Genomic DNA, 12,258 nt, shown 5'->3' on the forward strand with positions numbered 1-12,258 from the left:
CCGTTAGGCTAGCTGCCACTGTAGCCTTGTGTAGGCTGAGCCAGTAAGATCTGCACCCGTGTCTCTTTTAGTTAGGAGATTTTCCCACGCGCAGTACCATGCACAGCGGTTCCCTTTGTTAGAAGTCTGGAGCTGGTACAGTCACTGGAAAGGTCTATTTGCTGGACTCTCAATCTGCTTTGCACACACGGATTGTGCTAGGGCTGTGAAACACGCTGAGGTAATATGTTGGTTCTGACAGAAGATTGGTCTTGCAGAGAATGGGTTTCACTCCATCACACCCACATGCTTGAAATGTTGTGAGCACTCTAGCATTCCAGTCTTACTGGGGAGATAGCTCAGTGGCTAGAACACTGGCCTTGTAAACCTGTGGTTATGACAGCAGTCCTTGAGGGGGTTTGGGCTGGGTAGATATGGGGAAAAAATCTGTTGGGGATAGTAATGAGTCCTGTTGTGAGTGCAGCAGACTGGACTCTACGACCTCTCAGGGTTCCTTCCAGATCTAGGAGCTATGTCTCTCTCCATGTTTTAGCAGGATGCCCCTGTCTTTGCCATGAGGGACTGGCTAGCAGAAGGGGATTGGATGGAAAGTTTTTCATGACTAGGTCCTGGGTTCAAATCCCAGCCTGCGGCTGTCCCCAACCCCATGTGGCTGCATTTGCTGGGTGAGCAATACACATATCGTCACTGATGTCGGGAACATGGCCCCTTTGTGGCTTTTTGTTAGCCACAGACAAAGTGGGAATCAAATGTGACCCTTACCCCAAAGGGGCCACATATCAGCTGGCATCCCTGCTCTGTTCCCTCTGGGGTGACCCCATCCTGCTAAATCCACACCACAAGTTTTGGCAGACTCAGTAGCGAGACCAAGGACCAAATTGGTTTGGGAGAAGGAGCCTGTGGTCCCAAAAGTGGTCCTTCCAGGCCAGATGGGGGGAAGGCAGCCTGAGGAAACTTGTTCTTCACATTTTCTGTTAATGAAGGACCTCACTATCCAACTCCTTTTCAACAGCCTGACACTCACAAGAGTAGTCTACACACTCAAGTAGGTATATCTCATTGAGCTGGAAGGGACCTCAAGAGGTCATCAAGTCCAATCCCTGGCACTCACAGCAGGACCTAGCACCATCCCTGGCATATTTTATTTATTTTAATCGAACCTGCCCCAGGCCCCTAAGTGGTCTCCTCAGGGACTGAGCTCACAAACCCTGGTTTAGCAGGCCAGTGCTCTAACCACTCTAAGCATCATTTACTCATTGCTGGTGTTTCTAAAGAAGAAAGATTGGATCTGTTCCTTTAGATCAGCAGCTCCCAAACTTTTTGGCATCACGCCCCCCTTTTGATTTTTGAGAAACTCTCACACACACCCTCTTTTTTTTCACTGTGGGCCAGCCACCCCTGCTGCCTGCCTGAGCCCTTCCCCACCTCCAAAGCCAGGCACCGCCAGCCCCTCATCTAAACACCTCCTCCTCCTCCCTCCAACCCACACTCACCTTTGCTGGAGGCAGCTAGCTCCATGTGGGCCTTTGCTGGGTGCCTGCTTTTTGTAGTGGCTGAGCCAGGTCGCCCATGTGAAAGGGCAGGGGCTGAGAGCCGGAAGCAAGGGCTGGCTCTTTCTTGAGGTGAGGGGAATGATTGAGGGAGGGAAAGCGGGGGCTGGGTTGCCTCTCGCCCATCTCCCCTGGAATTTCTTCATGCCCCCAGCAGGGTGGCATGCCCCCGTGTTTGGGAAGCCAAGCTTTAGATAAAGTTCACCGCTTTAAACCTTTTATTCTCTCACCCAAGTCGTCTTCATTTCCAGTTTTAGTGATGCTCACACCTCCCATTGGGAAAGTCAGCATCACAGCTGGCATCAGTGCTCAGAAACTCCTGACTCTTCAAACCACTAGACCAGGCTGCCTCTCAGCACATTTCACTCTTTGTGGGGTTTGGTGCAGCTACAGAGCCTGTGCACAGAGCCTGATCTGTCAGCCATTAAGGCCAATGGGAGATTTGCCACTGATGCTGGTGAAAGCAGGGTTTGGCCCCGAGTTTGTACAGCTGATTGCGACATCCCTTCTGCTGGGAGAATAATACCTTCTAGTCGGCCTTTGTTCTGAGGGGATCTACTGGCAAGAAGCAGTGCAGCAGAAAAGGACCTGGGGATTACAGTGGATGAGAGGCTGGATATGAGTCAACAATGTGCCCTTGTAGCCAAGAACGCTAACGGCATATTGGGGTGCATTAGGAGAAGCATTTCCAGCAGGTCTAGAGAGGTTATTACTCCCCTCTGCTTGGCACTGGTGAAGCCACATCTGGAGCATTGAGTCCAGTTCTGGGCCCCCCAGTATAGAAAGGATGTGGAAACATTGGAGAGGGTTCAGCGGAGGGCAACGAAAATGATTAGGGGACTGGAGCACATGACCTACAAGTAGAGGCTGAGGGATTTGGGGTTACTGAGTTTGCAGAAGGGTGAGGGGTGATTTAATGGCAGCTTTCAACTTCCAGAAAGGGGGCTCTAAAGAGGATGGAAAGAGGCTGTTCTCGGTGATGACATATGGGAGAACAAGGAGCAATGGTCTGAAGTTGCAGAGGGAGAGGAGTAGGTTGGATATTAGAAAAAACTATTTCACCAGGAGGGCGGTAAAGCATTGGAATGTGTTACCTAGAGAGGTGGTGGAATCTCCATCCCTAGAGGTTTTTAAGTCCCGGCTTGACATAGTCTTGGCTGGGATGATTTAGCTGGGGTTGATCCTCCTTTGAGCAGGGGACTGGACTTGCTGACCTCCTCAGGTCCCTTCCAGCCCTAGGATTCTGTGAGGGGCTTTGTTTTGTTTCGGAAAAATTCCTGGGGAATTTGGTTGTCATGAATGACTAATAGCTGGAGCTGGAGCCAGACATGGCAGAGGCAGAGCTCTGCTAATGCACTTTACTACAGAGCTGTACCAGCCCTGGCTCTCTTCTGACCAGAGATCAGAGCAGGCACTCAGCACAAGCATACTAATTGCTTAGGGCTGTAAGCAGCTCCAGGGGACCCCCATTTGCTTTTTGTTATGTGTTGTGTTGGGGCCCTCAAAATATTCCTCCTTTGAGCCCCCAGTGGGCTAGCACTGCCTTTGCCATAGATGGCCTCTAGCCTGGAATTGTGTAATGGTTCAGTGAGGGGATCCATGGTCCAAGGAGGGTTAAATGAGACTACTAAACCCCTTCAACACGTGTTCCTGGCGGGGATGATTTTCAGAGGTGAGAGACAAGTGCGTTAACCCTGTGAAGTTGCTCGTTCGTATTTAGGTGACCATTGAAGCACCCTGAGCACTTTCTCAAGTGAGCTTCCTTTGTAATAAGCAGCAGTCCTGCTCATAAATTTGTATAATTTCAGTTCCATTAATAGAAGCTTCTTACTGTGGTTCTGAACTCTACCCAGATGCATGCTGCTGTTAGTTTGAGCCAGCTAACTCAGCGCATGGGAGGAGGAAGATGCTGATGTGCGTTATCCACAACTTCATGTATACAGATACCATGCTAGTCAGCTAAGCACCTGCCTGCCCTGCCATCGTATACCCAATACCTTCATGCAGCCAGGACCAGTCATAAGCGCTGTTCTTCCTCCCTAGTTGATGAAATCCTTGTGACCCTCTCTCCCAGTTAGCAGTTGGAAATGAGTCGCTAAAAACCCTCTGGAATTCCTGGCAGGCATCCCCAGTTCTTTGAAACACCCAGCTACTCAGCCTTTCATTCCCAGATGTGCTATGTGTAACAGAAGTCTCTCTGATAGCCTGCATATCTTCCTTTATCCAATGCACTGTAAATACCAGAGTTGTCCTTGCGTGCTTGCAGCATCTGGAAATGGAACTTATGACCTTCAGCTCCCAAAACATGGGCCTCTCACCCGGTGATCTAAGAACTTGCCTAGGTGAGGAAACTGACACAGACATGAAGGCTGAGTCTATCTTAGAATTGTCTTCCTCTTGGTTCTCATTGGTACAGTGTTACAGGAGATAAAACTAGGGTTTTAACCTAGCTCAGGGTAGGTCCAGATGTTGTTGTGGTGTTAGCTGCAGGTGCCTTGTCTCCACTAGCACTCCCACCGACAGAAGCAGCAGTGCAGAATATGAAGGGAAAAGTCTAATGTAGACACACAGATTTGATATTGGCTGGTGGAACACACACACCACAATGTTAAAAGGAATAACAATGCACGGAGAAGAACAGAGCCCTGCTTTTAATTAACAAACAATATTCTCCGAGCTGTTCCACTTGGACATGTCTTCTGAAGCCAAAGATATTGCTGATATACAATCTTACCACAGTTCAGGTTGCTTTGGTATTTGCTGTACTAGAAATAAAGGAGCAGGGGAGTAAAATTATTTTTTTCTCCCCCAACTAAAAAAGGAGGAAATTGTCGGGGGAAAAAGATTAGATTTCAGATCTCTAGGGGGGGGCATGGAGCATGGGAGAGATTAGAGGTGTGTGGGTGCTGACTGGCTGAGTGATTTTCATTCACTTCTGGGAGCGGGTGTGATGAGGTTTGGGGAGGGGAGGTAAGAAGGGTGCTGGATTTTGGTCACTCCCTAGGCTGGGTGGGGCTGTCAGGCTGTGACAGTCTGTGGAAGTGACATTTGCAGTGTCGTCTTGGAGCACACAGAGCAAAATCCTCCTTGCAAGAGTGAGAGACTTTAAAAAACATAGCCTTAACGCTTCTGCACTACATGAGCCTTGGGGGCTGTCCCACAGGTGAGTGTGCTTCCATGGTGATGGGGAGCCAGGGTTGGGCCCAGGGTCAAGCCACCAGCTGCGGTGGGAAAGGGAAGATGGAGCCTGGATTATTTAAGGGCATTGGGGCATTTTTGTAGGAGGGGCTAGATTCAGGGAGGGATTGCAGGTAGGTGCCCTGAGCAATAGGAAAGGGAGTTATTTGCTCTTGACTCACTTGACTTTGGGGGAAATTTCCAAGCCTGCCTACCAAATGACTGGGGTCCCATGTGTGTGACACAGTGGGGTCTTGGGGAAGCGAGAGGAGCTGTGATTTCCAGCTGCCCCCACCAAAAAAAAAGAGGGCAGAAAAATAACACCCCAAAAGAGGAAGGGGTTCTGTAATTTCCACATACACCCAAAAGGGGCTGTGATTTCCTCATGGCCCCAAAAGGGGGAGGGCAGAGGTCTGTGATTTCCACCTCCCCCAGGGATGGAGGTGGGCTCTGATTTCCACACATCTCCAGCAAGTGGGAGGGGCTCTGAGATTTCCAGCCCCTCTGGGGCGGTCTATGATTTCCACCCCCCACAAGGGGGGAGGGGCTCTGAGATTTCCACCCCCCCTGGGGTGGTCTATGATTTCCACCCCCCCAGGGGGGAGGGGCTCTGAGATTTCCAGCCCCCAGGGGAGGGGGGAGGGGCAAGATTTCCACGTGACCCCCCCCCCCGCTACAGAGACCGTCCCTCCCCCCCCGCGAGGGGCTCGGGAAGGGGCGGGGCAAGGCGGCCGGGCGGCTCCGCCTCTCGCTCTCCGCGCTCGTGCCTGCGCGTGCCCGCGGGGAGGGCGCCGCGAGGACGCGCTCGGGAGCCGCTCCCCTCTCCCTCCCTCCCGCCGCCTCAGCCGCCGCCATGTTGGTTGGTGCGTGTGGGTGTCAAAGCCAGCCAGAGGCGGCGGCGGCGGCGGCGGCCGGGCAGCCAGACCCCCGGGCCAGCTCCCAGCCCCGCGGCGGAGGCGGCAGCAGGTCAGTGCGGAGCCGGGCGCCGAGACGGCGTGTCCCGGCTCCCCGGGCCGGGAGGGGGCAGCTCCGGGGGACTGGGAAGGCAGCAGCCGCCCCCGGGCGGGGTGTGTGGTGGGGGCGCAGCTGGGGGCAGAGGGGTTTGGCTGTAGGGGGATCTGGGAAGTGGCGGGCGGGGGTGTAGCAGGTTTGGGGGATCTGGGATTAGCGGGGCGGGGTGCGGCTGAATGTGGGGGGGATCTGGGATTAGCGGGGCGGGGTGCAGGTGAATGTGGGGGGATCTGGGATTAGCGGGGCGGTGTGCAGCTGAATGTGGGGGGCAGTGTGGGGGGATCTGGGATTAGCGGGGCGGGGTGCAGGTGAATGTGGGGGGATCTGGGTTTAGCGGCGCGGGGTGCAGGTGAATGTGGGAGGTGGACGGGGGGTGAAGAGTTTGGGGGTGGTGTGGGGATTAGCAGCTAGGAGTATAGCTGAATGTGGGGGCAGTGTGGGGGGATTAGCAGGTAGGGGTGCATCTGAATGTGGGGGGGTGGTTTGGGGGGTGCAGTGTTTGTATGGATGCAGCTGAATGTGGAGAGGAGGTTGGGGTGATCTGGGATTAGCGGGTCCGGGTGCAGCTGAATGTGGAGGGTGGTGTGGCGGGGACCTGGGGATTAGTGTGTATGGGCGTAGCAGCTAAATGTGGAGAGGAGGTTGGGGTGATCTGGGATTAGCAGGACCAGGTGCAGCTGAATGTTGAGGGTGGTGTGGGGGAATCTGGGGATTAGTGTGTATGGGTGCAGCTGAATGTGGGGGAGGCTTGGAGCATGGGTGTTTGGGGTGATCTGAGGATTAGCATGTAGGGTGTAGCTCAGTGTGTGGGAGGTTTGGGGCAGGGAGTGTTTGAGGGGGATCAAGGGGTGTTTCTGGAGGGAATAGGTCATGGAGGGAGTTTCTAAGAGGTTTGATGGGGTGTGTCCAAGGGTCAGTTTAAGGGAGATGGGTCTGTGTTTGGAGGGGGAAGGTTGTGGGTATTTGTGGGGAGGTTGGTGTTTGTTTTGCGTGTCTGGAGAACAGTGGTGGTGCCTCATTGTATGATTAGGATGTGTGTGGGGCTCGGCCTGAAGGTTGTGTGGCTAGCCTGTGTGTGTCTGTGGGAGAGTGTGATGGCATTGAGGGAGGTCTGTGGTTCATGGGGGCGATTTGTGGGGTTTATTTGAATGTCACAAATGCCCTTTGTGTTCTAAGTAGCAATGTTAGATCTATTAGAATGGTGGTAACTAGTTCCCATCATGTCAGCTAAGTCTGTGATCATAGATTTCAAGCTTAGAAGAATATTGAGAAATTATTTTCCTACAGTTTTCTTTTTGTGGTGTAACATTATATTCTGGTACTGAGTAAAAACTGCCTGAAGGGTTACTCCATAAACCTCCAAACTGCATATGTCACAAAGACAACTTGGACTTTTAAATCTACCTGGTGACAGATTTCACTTGAATTTTCTTGGGTTAAGTTCTGGGCCAGTCAAGTTTTGGAGAAAAGTTTTGAAAACTGTGTTTTGTGGTCCAAAGTAGTTATATGAATAATATCAAATGTGACACCAGTATGACATGTTTTTTCTAGAAAACTGGTATGAAGGAATTGAGTGTCCCCTTCCCCCTATTTCGCAGGTTCTTTCTGTACTGGACTTGCTGCTGCAAGTTAGTTGTAGTCATTGGTGTGCATAGTTGTGCTTGACCTGTGTTAAATCTAATTGTCAGTTAAGTAAAGGATTATTGCAAATAGCATAGTGAATGAATGTCTGTTAGGTCTGAAGTGTGGATATAATATAACTTACTTGATATTAAAGATTTTGTTTACATTAGCACCAACAGCTGTTTTCCACTGCATCACATCAAATATAACATTAGTTAAACTTTCAGTTTTCTTTTCAACTCTTGATATTTTTGTATTTTCAGCAAAGATGTACACTGTATTTAAGTATCACTGTTTGCTCTTCAGATGCATTGGAGACATCATGAATTGTGTAGACTGGAGCTTCTGGCTCAGGAGGCTAGTAATTCAGATTTTTTCAGTTTGAGCTTTGCGTAATGATTATCTGCCCATACATGTTTTTTCTTTTATGGTAATATGGGGCTTCTATCATCTGATTTTTGTGCTGGGTAAAATATAGCAGAACATAGAAAATTGGGATTGATACGCAATAAAATTTAAGTTTGCATGCAGTTTCTCCTCTTTTAGACTATACCTTAGTTTAGGTAAAACAAAAGGTTTACTTTTTTTGTAATAGTATTTCATCCATTGCAGAAAATATATTATTACACCACTACTTTATAAATGCTATGTTTTCACTCATTTTATATTAAATTACCAGACAGACTCAGATGTCCTCACAAAACAAAGAAAGCAGTCCTGTAGCGCCTTAAAGATTATATTGTTTATTAGGTGATGAGCTTTCTTGGGCAAGACCCACTTCAGAGATGGAGGATTTTTTGATCTTAAATGTTTGTTGTGTTGGCTTTTCATGCTGAAGAGCACAATATATACAAGAGAATGGTCAAAAGTTTTAGGTATCCAGCAGCCTGGTTTGCTAATTTTTAAGGATAGATCAATATTTTAATGATTTATTTTCAAGGCTACCAAGGTATAAACTATCCCTAAAGATGAATGTCCCTAGGTTAGCTAGATGTCATACCAGCTGGAAAGCATCCAGGTGAAGTTGACACCAATACTTCAACCCTGTTGCTGAATGAGATTTACCTAACTGATATACAATAAGTAGAAGCATATGCTAATATGGAATATCATATCCTATATTTTGGCACATAGAAGAGATAAATGATTATTTTAAGCCACTTTTAAAGATACTGACAAATGAAAGCAAATGTTAAAATCATATACATTAACACTGTCAGGTTTGCTAGGTTCCAAAAATAATTTAATGAAGATTTTAAACTAAGTTGTAATGACCTAGGGGGGAAAAAAAGAAACAAAAAAAAACAAAACCTTTCAGCCTTCCAAATCCATAGTTACAGAATGCCACCTACTCTCTTTGACAATCTACTAGTAGGAAATCCAGCATGTCTGGCTTGTACAAGTGCAGTAATGATGCCTTTCTGCTTTGCCTTGTTTTCAATGTGAACAGGCAAGGAATCCAAATGTACTAGTATCCTGCTGTTTAAGTGCTTCAAAGAGTAGGATTTTAGTATATTTCAGTACCTTACCAGTTCAGAAGAATGCGGCAGCACAGTGGAGAGGAACAAAGTGCTTGTTCTTGTATAGCAAAATGGATAGGTCTCATTTTAGGCCTTCTGGTCTTGATAATGTACTTTTTTATTGAGTTACAATATCAGTGAGGGGTGCATAGTATACTAAAAAGTCACAGAATTCATGTTTTTTGTGTTGCTGAATAATATAGCTTTCCTGTTCTGTGAACATTTTTTTCAAGCCATTCTCTTGTTAGATATGTGAATTCAATGACCACAGTTTTCTTGATCATGCCCTGAAATACAGTTTGAAAAGTTGAGCCCAAAAGCAAAAGTGTGTGGGTGAAAAATAAGTAAGCTCCATTTTTTTTGTACTGGTATTTGCTGTTGCACTTGTAACATTGAATTTGGAGATCTAGGTTTCATTCGGTTTTAATAAATGATATTTCCAAAGTGTTGACAGCTAGATTGTGAGATGAACTAAACTTCGAGTTAGCTAAAAGTTCCATTTGAATGGTGGCTTTTACAACGAATCCATCAAGCTACTATCTTCAATCAGACTGTTATAAGCAAAAGGCCTTCTTTTAAACGTTACATTTATCAATTTCTTGAAATAACAAAATAAAAATGTAAGTTATGTTTTGTCCAGATCTTGAAGCCTAAATATTTCTAAACTTTTGTGTTTGAAAAAGAGCACCAGTTTTTTAAAAAATTACACTTCAGTCTAAAAATATTTTGCCCTACCAATATTACAAGAACGATTTGGAGTTTGTCTGCATTTGAAAGTTAATTTGTATTAAAGTAGGATGTGCCATTTTGATGTGCAAAAGCTATTACTGAATACTACTGTATGCGTGGACAAGCTTGGAGAAGCCTAATTGAAAGATTAGAGGGAAATGAAGTATCAGAGGGGTAGCCGTGTTAGTCTGGATCTGTAGCAGCAACGAAGGGTCCTGTGGCACCTTATAGACTAACAGAAAAGTTTAGAGCATGAGCTTTCGTGAGTTAACTCACTTCTTCAGATGCTGGTCCTGGAAATCCCTGGTGATCCAGCATCTGAAGAAGTGAGTTAACTCACGAAAGCTCATGCTGTAAACTTTTCTGTTAGTCTATAAGGTGCCACAGGACCCTTCGTTGCTGCTAGAGGGAAATGATTATCTTTTTTCATTTGTTCACTCTGTGTATTTGTCAGCACTGGGTGTATGGTGAGTTCAATTTTTGCTCCATATCATTAGCTATTTTTCACTCCTTGGTACTGATTTTTCACACATCAAATGACAAAGGGTTGTTAAAAATAGTAGGTAAATGTGTTTGTTTTTTTTTGTAAAATCATAAAAATTGTTGCAGGTGCTTAGGCATGTGTAATACCAGTTACTGCTTGTAACACAAACAAGAAAGCAGTCAAGGTGCACTTTAAAGTCTAACAAAACAACTAAATGTAGTGCCTTGCACGTTGAATGGTAACAGAGAGAAAGCTGTGCTGGTCTATATACTATCAAAACAAAAAAAGCAGTCTTTAAAGTGCTGCTTGACTGCTTTTTTTGTTTTGATAGTATATAGACCAGCACGGCTTTCTCTTTGTTACCATTCAACGTGCAAGGCACTACATTTAGCTGTTTTGTTAGTCTTTAAAGTGCTGCTTGACTGGTTTTTTTGTTTTGATAGCATATAGACTAGCAGGGCTTTCTCTCTGTTGCTACTTTCAACGCAATGCTTTGAAATTGATTTCAGGTGGTTTCTTTCTAAAAGTAAGTAACTTACATGTCAGAGCGGTAATGCTGCAAAATCTAGTATGTATTCAAATTTACTCATGTGTAAAGTTGAACACATACGTAAGTGATTGCATGATTGGTCCCTGGTAAATAGAGACAATTTAATGTTAAGAATTTGTTTGTGTATTTCCAGATTGCGATGCAGCTGTGGGTCTAGTACTATTTTCATTTTGATTCTAGTCTACCTTTACAGTGTTTTTATGAGGAAAGATACTTGTTGAATATACATTTCAATTATCTATACAATATATGCCTCAAAATGTGAAGATTTCCTTCTAAATATTATGTTAAAAGCATAAACAGTTAAATCGCTCAGTCTTCTCTGAACCCCTTCTTTTCTTAATAGCATCCTACCTTTCTGGTGATTCTGGGAACCTAGAGCTGAACAATGCAAAGTCTAACAAAGTTCATTTTCCTAAATGTATAAAATGTTATTTTAATGAAATATATTTCTAAAACGTGAGATGATTTATCATCTGTTCTCCTTCAGCTGATAAATAGCTCTTGGTCTTGCTGTAAATCAGTGGACTCCAAGATCATGTTTGCAATTTTAAGGCAACCCAAGATCTAACTCACCCTTCCCAAAGCCCCTCTGCCCCACCATCTCTTGCTGGGCTGGGCAGAGGGTTGGGTTTGGGTTCGGGAGAGGGTGAGGAGCTCAAGCTCTGGGAGGGAGTTTAGGTGCGGGCAGGGGTTCGAGGCTGGAGCAGAGATGAGCGAAGAAGGTGTGTGGTGCTGGTTCTGGGGGCAGGTCGGGGCTGGGGAGAGGTTCAGGATGCCAGGAAGGAATTCAGGGCCCAGGAGAGGGGTTGGGGTGTGGCTTCCCAGCTGGCAGCACTTACTGCGAGCATCTACAAGTTGACAGTGTGGCTTCCTGCCTGCCCAAGCCCCATGCTGCTCCCAGGAGGGGATAGTGTGCCCCCGCGGCAAGGTATAGTAAGTATAGTATGGCTTTGCTCCAGGAGCCATACTGCAGGGCTGGGGTCAGCAACCAAAATAGCAAGAAGAACCGTTTTTTAAATTCAGTACAAAACTGAATAATTCAAGAGCTGCAGTGCATGTGAATACGAGATGGTCCACAATAAATAGTCAAATCATACTTTTTGTGACCCCTATTTTAAGAACAGTGTGCACACAATGATTTGTAATGCAATACATGTTTGTTTGAAGGATGTTCACTGGTTATTTTAAATAATCAGGAGGGTTTTCTTTATTTTGCAATTATAGCGTCAGGAGCCCAAAAGAAGTCCTTAAAGAGCTGCAGGTGGCAGACCCCTGCTATAGGGGGAGTTCTTGAGCTGATTCAACTGCCAAACAGACATTAGGGTAGAAGATTGCTTTGTTCAAGATCTCCTATTTCTTCTACCTCACTGGTTGTTCATGTTTGTGAGCTGTATTAATGTTTGACACTGAGGCTTCGTCTACAGTAGCCCAAATCTTTGAAATGGCCATGCAAATGGCCATTTCAAAGATGACTAGTGAGGGGCTGAAATATGTATTCAGCGCCTCATTAGCATGCCGCCAGCTGCGCCTCTTCGAAATTGCCATGGCTCACTGTCGTGCAGCTCGTCTAGACAGGGCTCCTGTTTGAAAGGACACCTCCAACTTCGACAT

General features: G+C 46.5%; 1 protein-coding gene across 8 annotated transcripts in view; it reads left to right on the forward strand.

The window, feature by feature from the left end:
• Positions 1-5,560: 5,560 nt before the first annotated feature.
• Positions 5,561-12,258, forward strand: part of EPN2 (epsin 2) — a 64,292-nt gene continuing 57,594 nt past the window's right edge. For 3 of the 8 annotated variants that reach the window (XR_012647718.1, XM_075010660.1, XM_075010665.1), the window contains exon 1: positions 5,561-5,693. The gene's annotated coding sequence lies outside the window, so the exon portion shown is untranslated. The remainder of the gene's footprint in view (positions 5,694-12,258) is intronic. The other 5 variants (XM_075010661.1, XM_075010662.1, XM_075010663.1 and 2 more) reach the window with 3 other exon arrangements.

The sequence above is a fragment of the Carettochelys insculpta genome, chromosome 16 (genome assembly GCF_033958435.1).
Source record: "Carettochelys insculpta isolate YL-2023 chromosome 16, ASM3395843v1, whole genome shotgun sequence".
Taxonomy (NCBI): Eukaryota; Metazoa; Chordata; order Testudines; family Carettochelyidae; genus Carettochelys; species Carettochelys insculpta.